Source organism: Humulus lupulus, chromosome 1 (assembly GCF_963169125.1).
Source record: "Humulus lupulus chromosome 1, drHumLupu1.1, whole genome shotgun sequence".
Classification (NCBI taxonomy): domain Eukaryota; kingdom Viridiplantae; phylum Streptophyta; class Magnoliopsida; order Rosales; family Cannabaceae; genus Humulus; species Humulus lupulus.
In genome coordinates this window covers 15,360,295-15,371,089 of record NC_084793.1, presented here as the reverse complement: position 1 = coordinate 15,371,089, position 10,795 = coordinate 15,360,295, and positions in this window count along the sequence as shown.

Genomic DNA, 10,795 nt, shown 5'->3' with positions numbered 1-10,795 from the left:
ATGAACTGTTAGGAAAAATAATATTGCCTCAATGGAAATGGTAAGATAATATTACAACTCTAGACAATATATTATAAATAAATATTTATTGATTAAAAAGTGTTACAACTCTATGACAAAAGATACATGTAAATATAAAGAAAGAGGTAGAAGATGATAGAAATAGAAAATACAACTCTAAGACAAAATATACAAATAAACTAGAAGTAGTATAATGAAATGATATAGATGAGATTACAACTCTAAAACAAAAGATACTTGTAAAAGAGTGAATAATAGAAGAAAAGAAAAGCAATAGAATAAAAGAACAAGAATAAGAACAATGAACAAAGAACTCTCACTCACACAACCAAAGTGAAGAGTATTGGGGATCACCAACTTGAACAAGGTTTGAAACCTTTGTCCAAAAGCTTATTTCCCCCTAACTCAAGCACTAAGGGATCTCTCACAGATTTTGGAAATGCTTTCTGGAATAATCAAGCCTCAAGGTGTTTCTAGCCAAGTGCTCTAGTGGATAGAAAATGGTGTGTCTTACAAGTGAGCATTAGGCTCCTATTTATAGAGTTTAGAGACACCCTTTGAATTTAAAATTCCACCAACCCCCATGCCTGTTACCAATGATTAATTAGGTGTTTTATGGAATTAAAATAGAGATTTGGGAGTTACTTGGCTGTTGGAATCGTTCAAAATTGGATAAAAACCGAAATTGTATGAAGGTGTCAGCCACTAGGGCCGCGGCCCTTGGTCATTTCCAGCAACCAATTTTTAAAGTTTTTTCCAAAACATTCCAATTTATTCCCACTTGATTTTGTAACTTCCACACACAATATGGGAGTTAAAATCACATCTCTATCAGCCATTTCTCAAATGCTTTAAGAAATTCATCTCAATATTGTGTAACAACAAATCTACACAATAATGGGTGATATTTAGGAGTTACAAATTTATGATGAATTTGTAATACCAAATATGTTACATGTTTGGATATTTCACATATATCCAAATAATGTAACTCTCTATTATATGTTACAATATGTGACACTCTATGTCACATTTATTTAATCTAAAACATTATATTATAAAATAATATAACATGAACCTCGGTTCACCAATTACACCACTCTTTCGGCCAGCCGAGTGGAGATATATCTCGCAAGTCATCAAGAGATCCCCTACCAGAAACCCCCACCCATCAAGAAGGAGATGAGTATGAGAGATTTGAATAAGTTCTTTCGTTTCCATGGAGACTATGGTCACGACACGAATGAATGCAATCATCTCAAGGACGAGATAGAGTTTCTCCTCCGGTCGGGGAAACTGAAAAAATATCGAGCAGAAAAGACCCAAGGAGAGGGAAGTAACAACAATCTTGGGTTTAAGCGGCAGCGATCCCCACCTTTGCAACCCGAGCCTGTGGACTTCACTCTAGACACCATATGTGGAGGTCCACATCTGGCTGGGGATAGCAACAAGGCAAGGGAGAGGTATGCTCGAACACTCCGACATGAGTTGGACGCAGCATCAACATCCGAGGTCATGACTGTGGAGGAGCCGCCTCCGAAGAACCCACGGTACAAAAGTGAGTCCCTCACTTTCACTGAAGATGATGCACGACATGTGAGATATCCTCATCATGACAGTCCAAATAGCGAATATGAAAGTGAAGAGATGCCTAGTCGACACAGGGAGTTCTGTGAACATTATCTACAAATCATCCTTTGAAAGGATGAAACTATCTATCAACGACTTGAAGCCATGCTCTCAAGTCATCTATGGATTTACTGGAGAAGGGTTGTCACCAGTTGGAACGATCAAGTTACCAGTCACAACGGGGGATGCTCCCAAGCATGAGACAGTTATGACAGAGTTTTTGATAGTCGACTGCCCGTCCGCCTATAATGCGGTTATTGGTCGATCACTACTCACAACTTTGCATGCGGAAATCTCTATATGGCACCTTTCTATGAAGTTCCCGACCAGTGCAGGCATAGGTTGCATCCGAGGAGACCAGAGAGAGGCAAGGGAGTGTTATAATGCCTCGGTAGCTAAAGCAAGAAAGGGGGCCAAAGAAAACAACATGATTGTATGTGCCGAGAGAGAGGAGGTAGACGAGATGGATGTCGACCAAAGCTTTACAGTCGTAGCCGATCAGGAAGGAATGTTTGACCAAGGAAACACTCTTGGTATAGGTGAACAACAAGCCCCATCCGGTGATGAAGTCACCAAATAGGGCGTTGCCCAAAGCGAGGGAATGGACTTTGATCCTCGCTTTGGGGATTATGAAAGTGAAGTGGGACCATCCAAGGAGTTAGAGGAGGTTCCAATAGATGAGAATGACCCGACCAGAGGGGAAGGTTGGAAAAAAGTCGAAGTCAGAAGTAAAAGCGCAACTGGTAGATTTTTTGTGGAGGAATCAAGATGTCTTCGCCTGGTCTCACAAGGATATGGTGGGTATCTCACCAACTGTGATCATCCACGTGCTCAACATGGATGAAAGCTATCCAGCAGTGCAGCAGAAGAGGAGATTGCTCGACAAGGATCGAGCAAAGGCTCTCAAGGACGAGGTGGAGTGGCTAAAGGAAAACGGGTTTATAAGGGAGGCATATTACCCTGCCTGGGTTTCAAACCCAGTGTTAGTGCCCAAGTCCAATGGAAAGTGGAGGACTTGTGTGGATTTTACCAACCTGAACAAAGCATGTTCAAAGGACTGTTTTCCTTGCCAAGAATAGACCAGTTGGTGGACGCGACCTCTGGTCATGAAACATTGTCCTTCATGGATGCTTACTCGGGGTATAACCAGATTAGTATGCATCCTCCCGATGAAGAGCATACCAGTTTCCGAACAGACATAGGGCTATACTGTTATAAGGTCATGCCATTCGGCTTGAAGAACGCGGGAGCCACCTACCAGCATTTGGTGAATGGCATGTTCCGTGACTTAATTGGCAAGAACATGGAGGTGTACGTAGACGACATGCTGGTGAAGTCGAAGGAAGCTGAAGGACATGTACGAGATTTGGAGGAATGCTTTGCAGTACTGAGAAAGTACAGCATGAAGTTGAATCCCCTCAAATGCTCATTTGGAGTAAGTTCTGGAAAATTTCTTGGGTTTATTGTGAACTCCCGAGGAATAGAGGAAAATCCAAAAAAGATAAAGGCGCTCGCAGAAATGAAGTCTCCGGCCAGAATTAAGGATGTGCAAAGCTTGACTGGGCGGATTGCTGCTCTAATCAGGTTCATCTCTAAATCTACGGACAAGTGTGTCCCGTTTTTTAACCTGCTTAGAGGAAGCAAGAAGTTTGAATGGACGGAAGAATGTGAGCAAGCTTTTCAAGCCATAAAGGAGCACTTGGCTCAACCTCCGTTTCTTTTGAAGCCTGTTGATGGAGAAGACCTCTTTATTTACCTAGCAGTCACAGAGCACGCTGTTAGTGCTACTCTAGTACGAGAGGAAGAGAAAGTACAGCATATGGTGTACTACGCTAGCAAGCGACTGATAGGAGCAGAGTCCAGGTACCCCGTGATTGAGAAGTTGGCCTATTGCTTGGTACTTGTGATAACTCTACAAAATAGAGTTATTTTACCATATTTTATATGCTAATTATGGCTTAGTTCTTGAGTTTTTAATTAACTTATTAAGTTTTTAAGTAATTTTAAATTTATTAGTCTTATTTTGATTTTATATAATTTTGTGTGTTTTTATAGCTATTTTGTTGTAAAATATTGTAATTAATTATTTGAATTAATGTGGTTTAGTTTGAGGTATAAAAAATGTTGTTTTAGTGAAACTAAATGTTCAATTAAATTAAGTTTTAATTAATATTTTCAATGAACTAATATGATTTATTTTATAATTGAAAATATTTGAATTTGATTTAATTTATGTTTCTTTTGTTAGGGATTATGGTATATTTTTGCTCTTAAAAAGCAAGCAAAATGAAGATAAAGAGTGGCATTTTTGCTGAAAAAGAGATGGAAAATGGCATTTTTGAAATATGCCATAGCCAGCCCAACTCCAGGCCCACGCTAGAGCCCAGCAGCCTTCATCTCCTTCAGCCCCACAGATTGGGCCTCACAACCAGGCCCACGCCTGGCCCAACTCCCTCTGCCTTCAGCAGCTCCCCAAGGCGCCATCTGTCCACCTCAGCCTTTCTCTCAGCATTTCTCCTCCCAGCCATGAAGCTCACGCCTGCACCAAACTGCCAGCAACAACAATGCATTTAGGCAGTCGGCTCAGCCTTTCAACGCCACCTGTCGCAGCCTCTTGATGAAGCAATCAGCTTCATTCCTTCGGCAAGCTACAAGCCACCTTGGGCCTTGCCTTCAACCCAGCCCAAAACCGTGGGCTTGCCTCCTTCACCATTCAGCCATGCACCACTTCAGCCCATTCGGCCCAAGCCATCTTCCAGGCCCATGCCACCCATTTCCTGCTCAGCCGCCTGGTGTACCGTACACCATTCCCTTGAGCCCATCAACTTGCTCTTGTGTCCCCTATGACAAAAATGCCACCTTTTTACCCACTTTTCTACACATTTTTCACCCAAAATCATCATCACTCCTATAATTTACCCCTATTTACCATATTATTATTAATTTAATCAATTTACTTAATTTAAATTGATTATTTTAATAACCTCTTTTTGGCTATAAATAAGGGTTTTGAAGACCATTTTTGGGGTGCTTAATGTTTTTGGTTACCATCTTTTTCTCTCATTTTCTCTCTACCATTCTCTCTTCCATTTGGGTTTTTCAAGAGCATTTTGTAAGTATGTATGTCTTTTATTTTGTAATTTCTACTCTAGTTATGTGCTTCTAATCTTTTTCATAAGATTATTAAGATCATGATGAAGCAACTTGTAACTAGGTAATATTTATGTTGTATGTTGATTTCCCTTGTAATGCAACAAAGTCTGTGGATTTTTCTTCTTCATATATTTCTTTCATCTTAAATATCTTGTATTTTAGATTGTTAGAACATATTTACACTTTGTTCTTCATTAGTGCATAAACATAATATTCTTTGTGTAAGATGTGTCATTAAATTGTACACATCCATGCCTAGAACAAAAATATTATGTTTTGCCTTATAAATAATGTTCATTGATTTATTTGTTATTTCATTAGATTGATTTACACTAAATGCTTTGAAATTATAATTTTGAAAAGTGAAGAAAAATCCTATCTTTTTATAGAAATTTGTGTTTAAAATTATAAATCTTTTTAGAAAATAATAGTTTAAATTATTTTAACTATCACTAAAAACTTGGAATCAATATACTAATAAATATTATTAAACTTACATTTTGTGGATTCTAGTATCTTAATAATCTTTTCTTTTAACACTTATTTTCAACTCATTATTGCTTTATTTTCATTCTCTTAAATAGCTTTATTTTTCAATCTTTTATTTTATGTTCATAATATTAAAACTCATCAATCTTTAGAACTAGGTTAGAATTTATTACTTTTGATTTAAAATAGTTTTCTTTTTTATTTTAGACAACTCCTTTGGGTTCGACCTCGTGCTTACACGAAAACTATTCTATAAATACGATTCGTGCGCTTGCGAGTATAAATATTTAAACATACCCGTTTTGGGTTCATCAACTTGCATCCCGCAAATTGCGACCGTACTTCCAGGCACACCCCATTAAAGTCCTTACCGACCAGCCCCTACGTCAAGTCTTGCAGAAGCTGGAGTCATCTGGTCGGCTACTTAAATGGGCGGTTGGAGTGGGCCAATTCAAAATCAAGTATCAACCGAGATCTGTTATTAAGGGTCAGGCTTTGGCAGATTTCATTGCTGAATGTACTGGGATTGCTGATATTCCCGACCAGCAATAGCGTGTAACTGGACAGAGAGAAGATCTTCCTGCTTGGCAACTTTTTGTTGATGGGTCGTCAAACGAACATCATTCGGGAGCTGTAATTATATTATTCACGCCGGAGAAGCACCGAATACATTGCGCATTAAGATTCGAATTTAACGTTTCTAATAATGAGGCAGAGTATGAAGCCCTCTTAGCAGGCTTGCGCTTGACTAGAGATGTTCGTGCCCGGTCGGTTGAAGTAAATAGTGATTCCCAATTGGTGGTCTATCAAGTCTTAGGGGAATATCAAGCAAGGGGCCTACGCATGATGGCATACTTAAATAAGACCAAGGATCTGCTAGCACAATTCGAGGAGTATACTATTAAGCTGGTACCGTGGGAGCAGAACTCTAACGCAGATGCTCTAACAAAATTAGCTAGTGCAAAAGAGGCAGAAACTTTGAATATAGTATCGGTGGGATACTTAGCAGAGCCAAGCATTAATGAACAAGAAGCCATGCTCATCACAATATCTAACACTTGGATGACACCCATCATTGCTTACCTTGAGCAAGAAATCCTCCCAGATGATCGTAATGAAGCAAAGAAGATTATGAGGCAAGCTGCTAGGTACATTATGATGGATGGGGTGCTGTATAGAAGAGGGTACTCTTTGCCTTTACTCAGGTGCATAGTGTAACATGCCGGCCTTGATGGCATGTTACAAGCTAGGATGGCGCTCGGTCAGATGCGCACGTGAGGGTGCAGGCTGGTGAGCATGCTGATGCCTAGTTTGTACGGCAGTGGCATTTTCGTAAATATCTTCAATATTGCCCGGAAATGGACGATACTTGGTAGGTTCCATATTGAAGGGTCAATGAACGCAATGGTATGATCGGATTTGGAAGATTCGGAGAATTGGCGAGCTGGAAGCCAAATATGTCTCCCAAGCGAAAATCATATATGTTCCTGGTATAAGGCTAAAAGCTCAGAAGGCTCTTTGTAGGGGGAGCACTTGGTGTCAGCTCTCCACCACCCCCTGGCGCAGGTGCGTCAAGTGAGCTACTACTAGTTGGGAGGACTAGTAGGGCGGGCATATGAGGACCACGAGGGGACTCATATGTCTCCATGAGTAGGAGTACTCATGGACATTACCGGGCCGCCCCGGTAGTGCGTCGAAGTTTGCTGCCAGAGGTTTAAGGGTACGGTTCCCTTGGCTTGCCGGGATGCCGCTTGCATGGAACGTGGCCCAAACCTTCGAGAGATGTCATGGTGCTCCATGGCCACGAATCTCGACACGAGATGGCACGTGAAGTCATTCGTGGGACTTGTTAGCATGCAAGCATTGGAGGGTGCACTATGCTTGAGTAGGACAGAGGTCCAGTGTATGCTACTAGTTTGGCAGCCAGTCTCGAGGGCCTGCCAACATGCATGATGGTATGGTGCCTTGAGGATTGGACCATGGACATATGGGAGTCCTTGGTCTGTGACGTGAGCTAATCGGATAGTATCGAATGGGGCATGATGAGAGGTGTTGGCACGTCAGCTTGGTGTTGGCTCTTGGCCACACATGCTACCTTGACTTGCGAATGTCTGGGTGAGCATCGGTGTTGGGATTTGCCTTGCCATAGTGAGAACCTATGGACAGTGTGAGTGTCTTGGCTAGATAGCCTTGATGCATGATTGCACTCATAGATGCTTGAGAGCATGACTCAGCGAGAGTTGTTCAAGAGACGGAAGTGTGCAGAGGCACACGGTCGCGCGAAAAATGTGCCCATTGTTATTCGAATGGCTGGAAGGCTGACCTTGGCTCAGAGGAGTCAAGGTGCCGCACGGGCATTTCCGCTGTCAAAATGTCAGCCCGTGACACATAGCACCCGACCAGTCAAAAAACTTATTGGCTGAAGTGCACGAAGGGTTTTGTGGAGATCATGCTGGGGGGCAGAGTCTATCTAAAAATATTTTGCGGCAAGGATTTTTCTGGCCTACAATGAATGAAGATTCCATGGAGTACGTGAAGAAGTGTGATAAATGCCAGAGATTTTCTAAAGTACCCAGGGCGCCTCCGAATGTCTTGAAGCAAATGCAGAGCCCGTGGCCTTTTGTAGTATGGGGCATTGTTCTGATCGGGAAACTACCCAGAGGGAAAGGAGGAGTATAGTTTGCAGTAGTTTTTGTGGATTATTTCACCAAGTGGACTGAAGTCGAACCACTAGCAACGATCACCTCGAAGAAAGTGGTAGATTTTGTGGTTAAGAATATAATATGTCGCTATGGTCTGCCCAAAAAGATAGTCTCTGATAACGGCACTCAGTTCGATAGTGACTTATTTATTGATTTCTGCACTAGACATGGCATCACGAAAAGTTTCTCCTCGGTAGCTCATCCGCAAGCCAATGGGCAAGTTGAGGCCGTAAATAAAACTTTGAAGGATACTCTAAAAAAAGCATCTAGAGCAAGCTAAGGGTGCTTGGGCAGAAGAATTACCAGAAGTCCTTTGGTCATACAGGACTACTTCCCAGACAGCAACTGGTCATACTGTAATGACCCAACTACTCTAGACTTTTGGACCATTAACGAAAACTATACATAAACACTAATTCTTAATAACACTTACAAGTGATAAGATCATAACTTTATTAAAACTTGAAAAAACAAAGGTTAAACTTACATAAAATTTAAGTTAGGATATGGGATCCCATTGTTTTAAAATCAAAACATGACATAATGATAATTAAAAAGAGATTACATAATAAAATGCGGAAAAATACATATAAAAACCATAAGAAACAAAAAATTACATCCTCGGATCGAAACTCTCGGCTCTTTGAATCCATTTCGCCTCAATACACATTCTTCAAGCTTCCAAGAACCTTTCCCGCCACTAAAACTATTTTCCTGCACATATAAACAAAAAGGAGTGAGCCTAATGCCCAGCAAGGAAAATCTAACACATACTCCATATACAAAAATTTCATAAGAAACATAAAACATATCATAACACTTACGTCACATACATACTATAATGGCCATTATTACTTGAGGTCCCATAAACTAAGCAAGTCATATGCCCATTAGATTAGTGGGGTCTTGCTAGCTAAGCAATTCATATGCCCATAATCTATTTGGGGCTTGTTAGTCATATAGGTCATATGCCCAAGTCTACAATCATACTTATCATAACATATTACATAACATAAAATCATAAGATAACATATAAAAGCATATAACCATAAATCATATCCTATTTTCCTTACCAAAATTACCGGGATATGAGGACAGAGTTGGGACTTTGGAACACTCCTAAAATCCATTTATAACAGGGTGAGTATATTAAAGAAATGGGATGAAAAGAATGGAAGAACTATACCATTGAGAATATACTTACCAAAAACTTATGTGCAAGTTCTTAGATTTCCTAACCAAGAATAAATAATAAGGTTAGAATGCTGAGTAGAAGACTATGAGAACTTAAATAAAATAATACCAATTGAACTAGAGTATGGAAATACCTTGAAGACTTATATGACCAATCTAAACCTTGAACCGAAATGTGAATAAACCTTACTTCCCCAAGTGTTTGATAAGCTTATAATTCCCAACCCAAGTGTTTATACTCTCACACTCACCTAGCAACTTGCAGCCTCTGAACTTAGAGTAATAGATGAATAAATGGCTGGGTACTAGGTCCTATTTATAGAGTTAAGGAATGAAAAGATCTTCATTTAACTTGAATAAAAATAATGGCTTTTTAAGTGAAAATAATTTGAATTATCGTTCAGCTGAGGCTGAAGACTCGTTCAAAAAGATGCTGGACTTATCAAGAGGTTGAAGGTTTGAATGGAGAACGTTTTTGAAAACTTTCAAAATATGCTGAGAGAGGTGATATATCGCCCCTGTAGACGATATATCGCCTGGGCCAGTATGCCCGAGGCAATCATGCAACGTTTCGTGTTTTTCGTATCTTCATGCTGCGATATATCGCCCCCTATAGCTGCGATATATCGGCATACACTGATTATTTAAACACGAAATTACACATTTTTAGCTTAATTTGAATTGAGTAAACAGCCTTGACTAAGCCCTCTAACGTTTTCAAAGCTGCTGATTGACCTTAGGGTATTCAAATTTTAACCTTAATAAATTTAATCCTCAAAATACTTAATCATTAATAAACCTATGCATGACATGTGCTATTATCTTATTGGTTCTTATCTAAACCTTATAGTATATTAAATAGTATCCTCAATATCAGTCATATTAATCAAACCTTAGGTTAAAATTAATATTCCTAAACTATAGGTTAAACTTAGAAAATCTACAAGTACTACTATGAGTGTCCAAAAAAATCCCGGTCTGAACCAAAAATCCACAGTCATAAAGATAATACTATTATTACTATAATACTACTATCTATCTAGCTAAGTAAAGTTCTTGGACTCTACACATACCCCATTTTCCTTGGCATATGGGTATGAAGCCATGTTACCTGTGGAAGTAGACCCACCATCTCATCGAAAAACCATGTACGACCAGGAGGAGAATCACCAATTGCTAGCTGAATCTTTAGATTTCCTTGAGAAGAGACGAGAAAAAGCAAACTTGAGAGTTGCTGCCCATCAGCAAAAGGTGGTCCGCTATTTTAATTCCAAAGTCAGAGATCAAAAGTTCCAGGTCGGAGATTTGGTCCTCAAAAAGGTGTTCATCAGAGACCCGGCGGCTGGAGTACTAGGACCAAACTGGGAGAGACCGTATCAAATTGAGCAAGTTTTGCCACCCGGCACATACAAACTTGCTCGATTAAATGGAGAGCTGATCAGGAACTATTGGAATGGCGAGCACTTGAGGAAATATTATCAATAAATACTGCTTACAGAGTAGTAGCTTTGTCTTAAGTGTTTAACTTGTTATTTAAGTTTTTTGTGAACTGGTTATTTGCTAACCAGTCATGTTATTTTGAACAATTTTATTTTGTTTGAGACTCG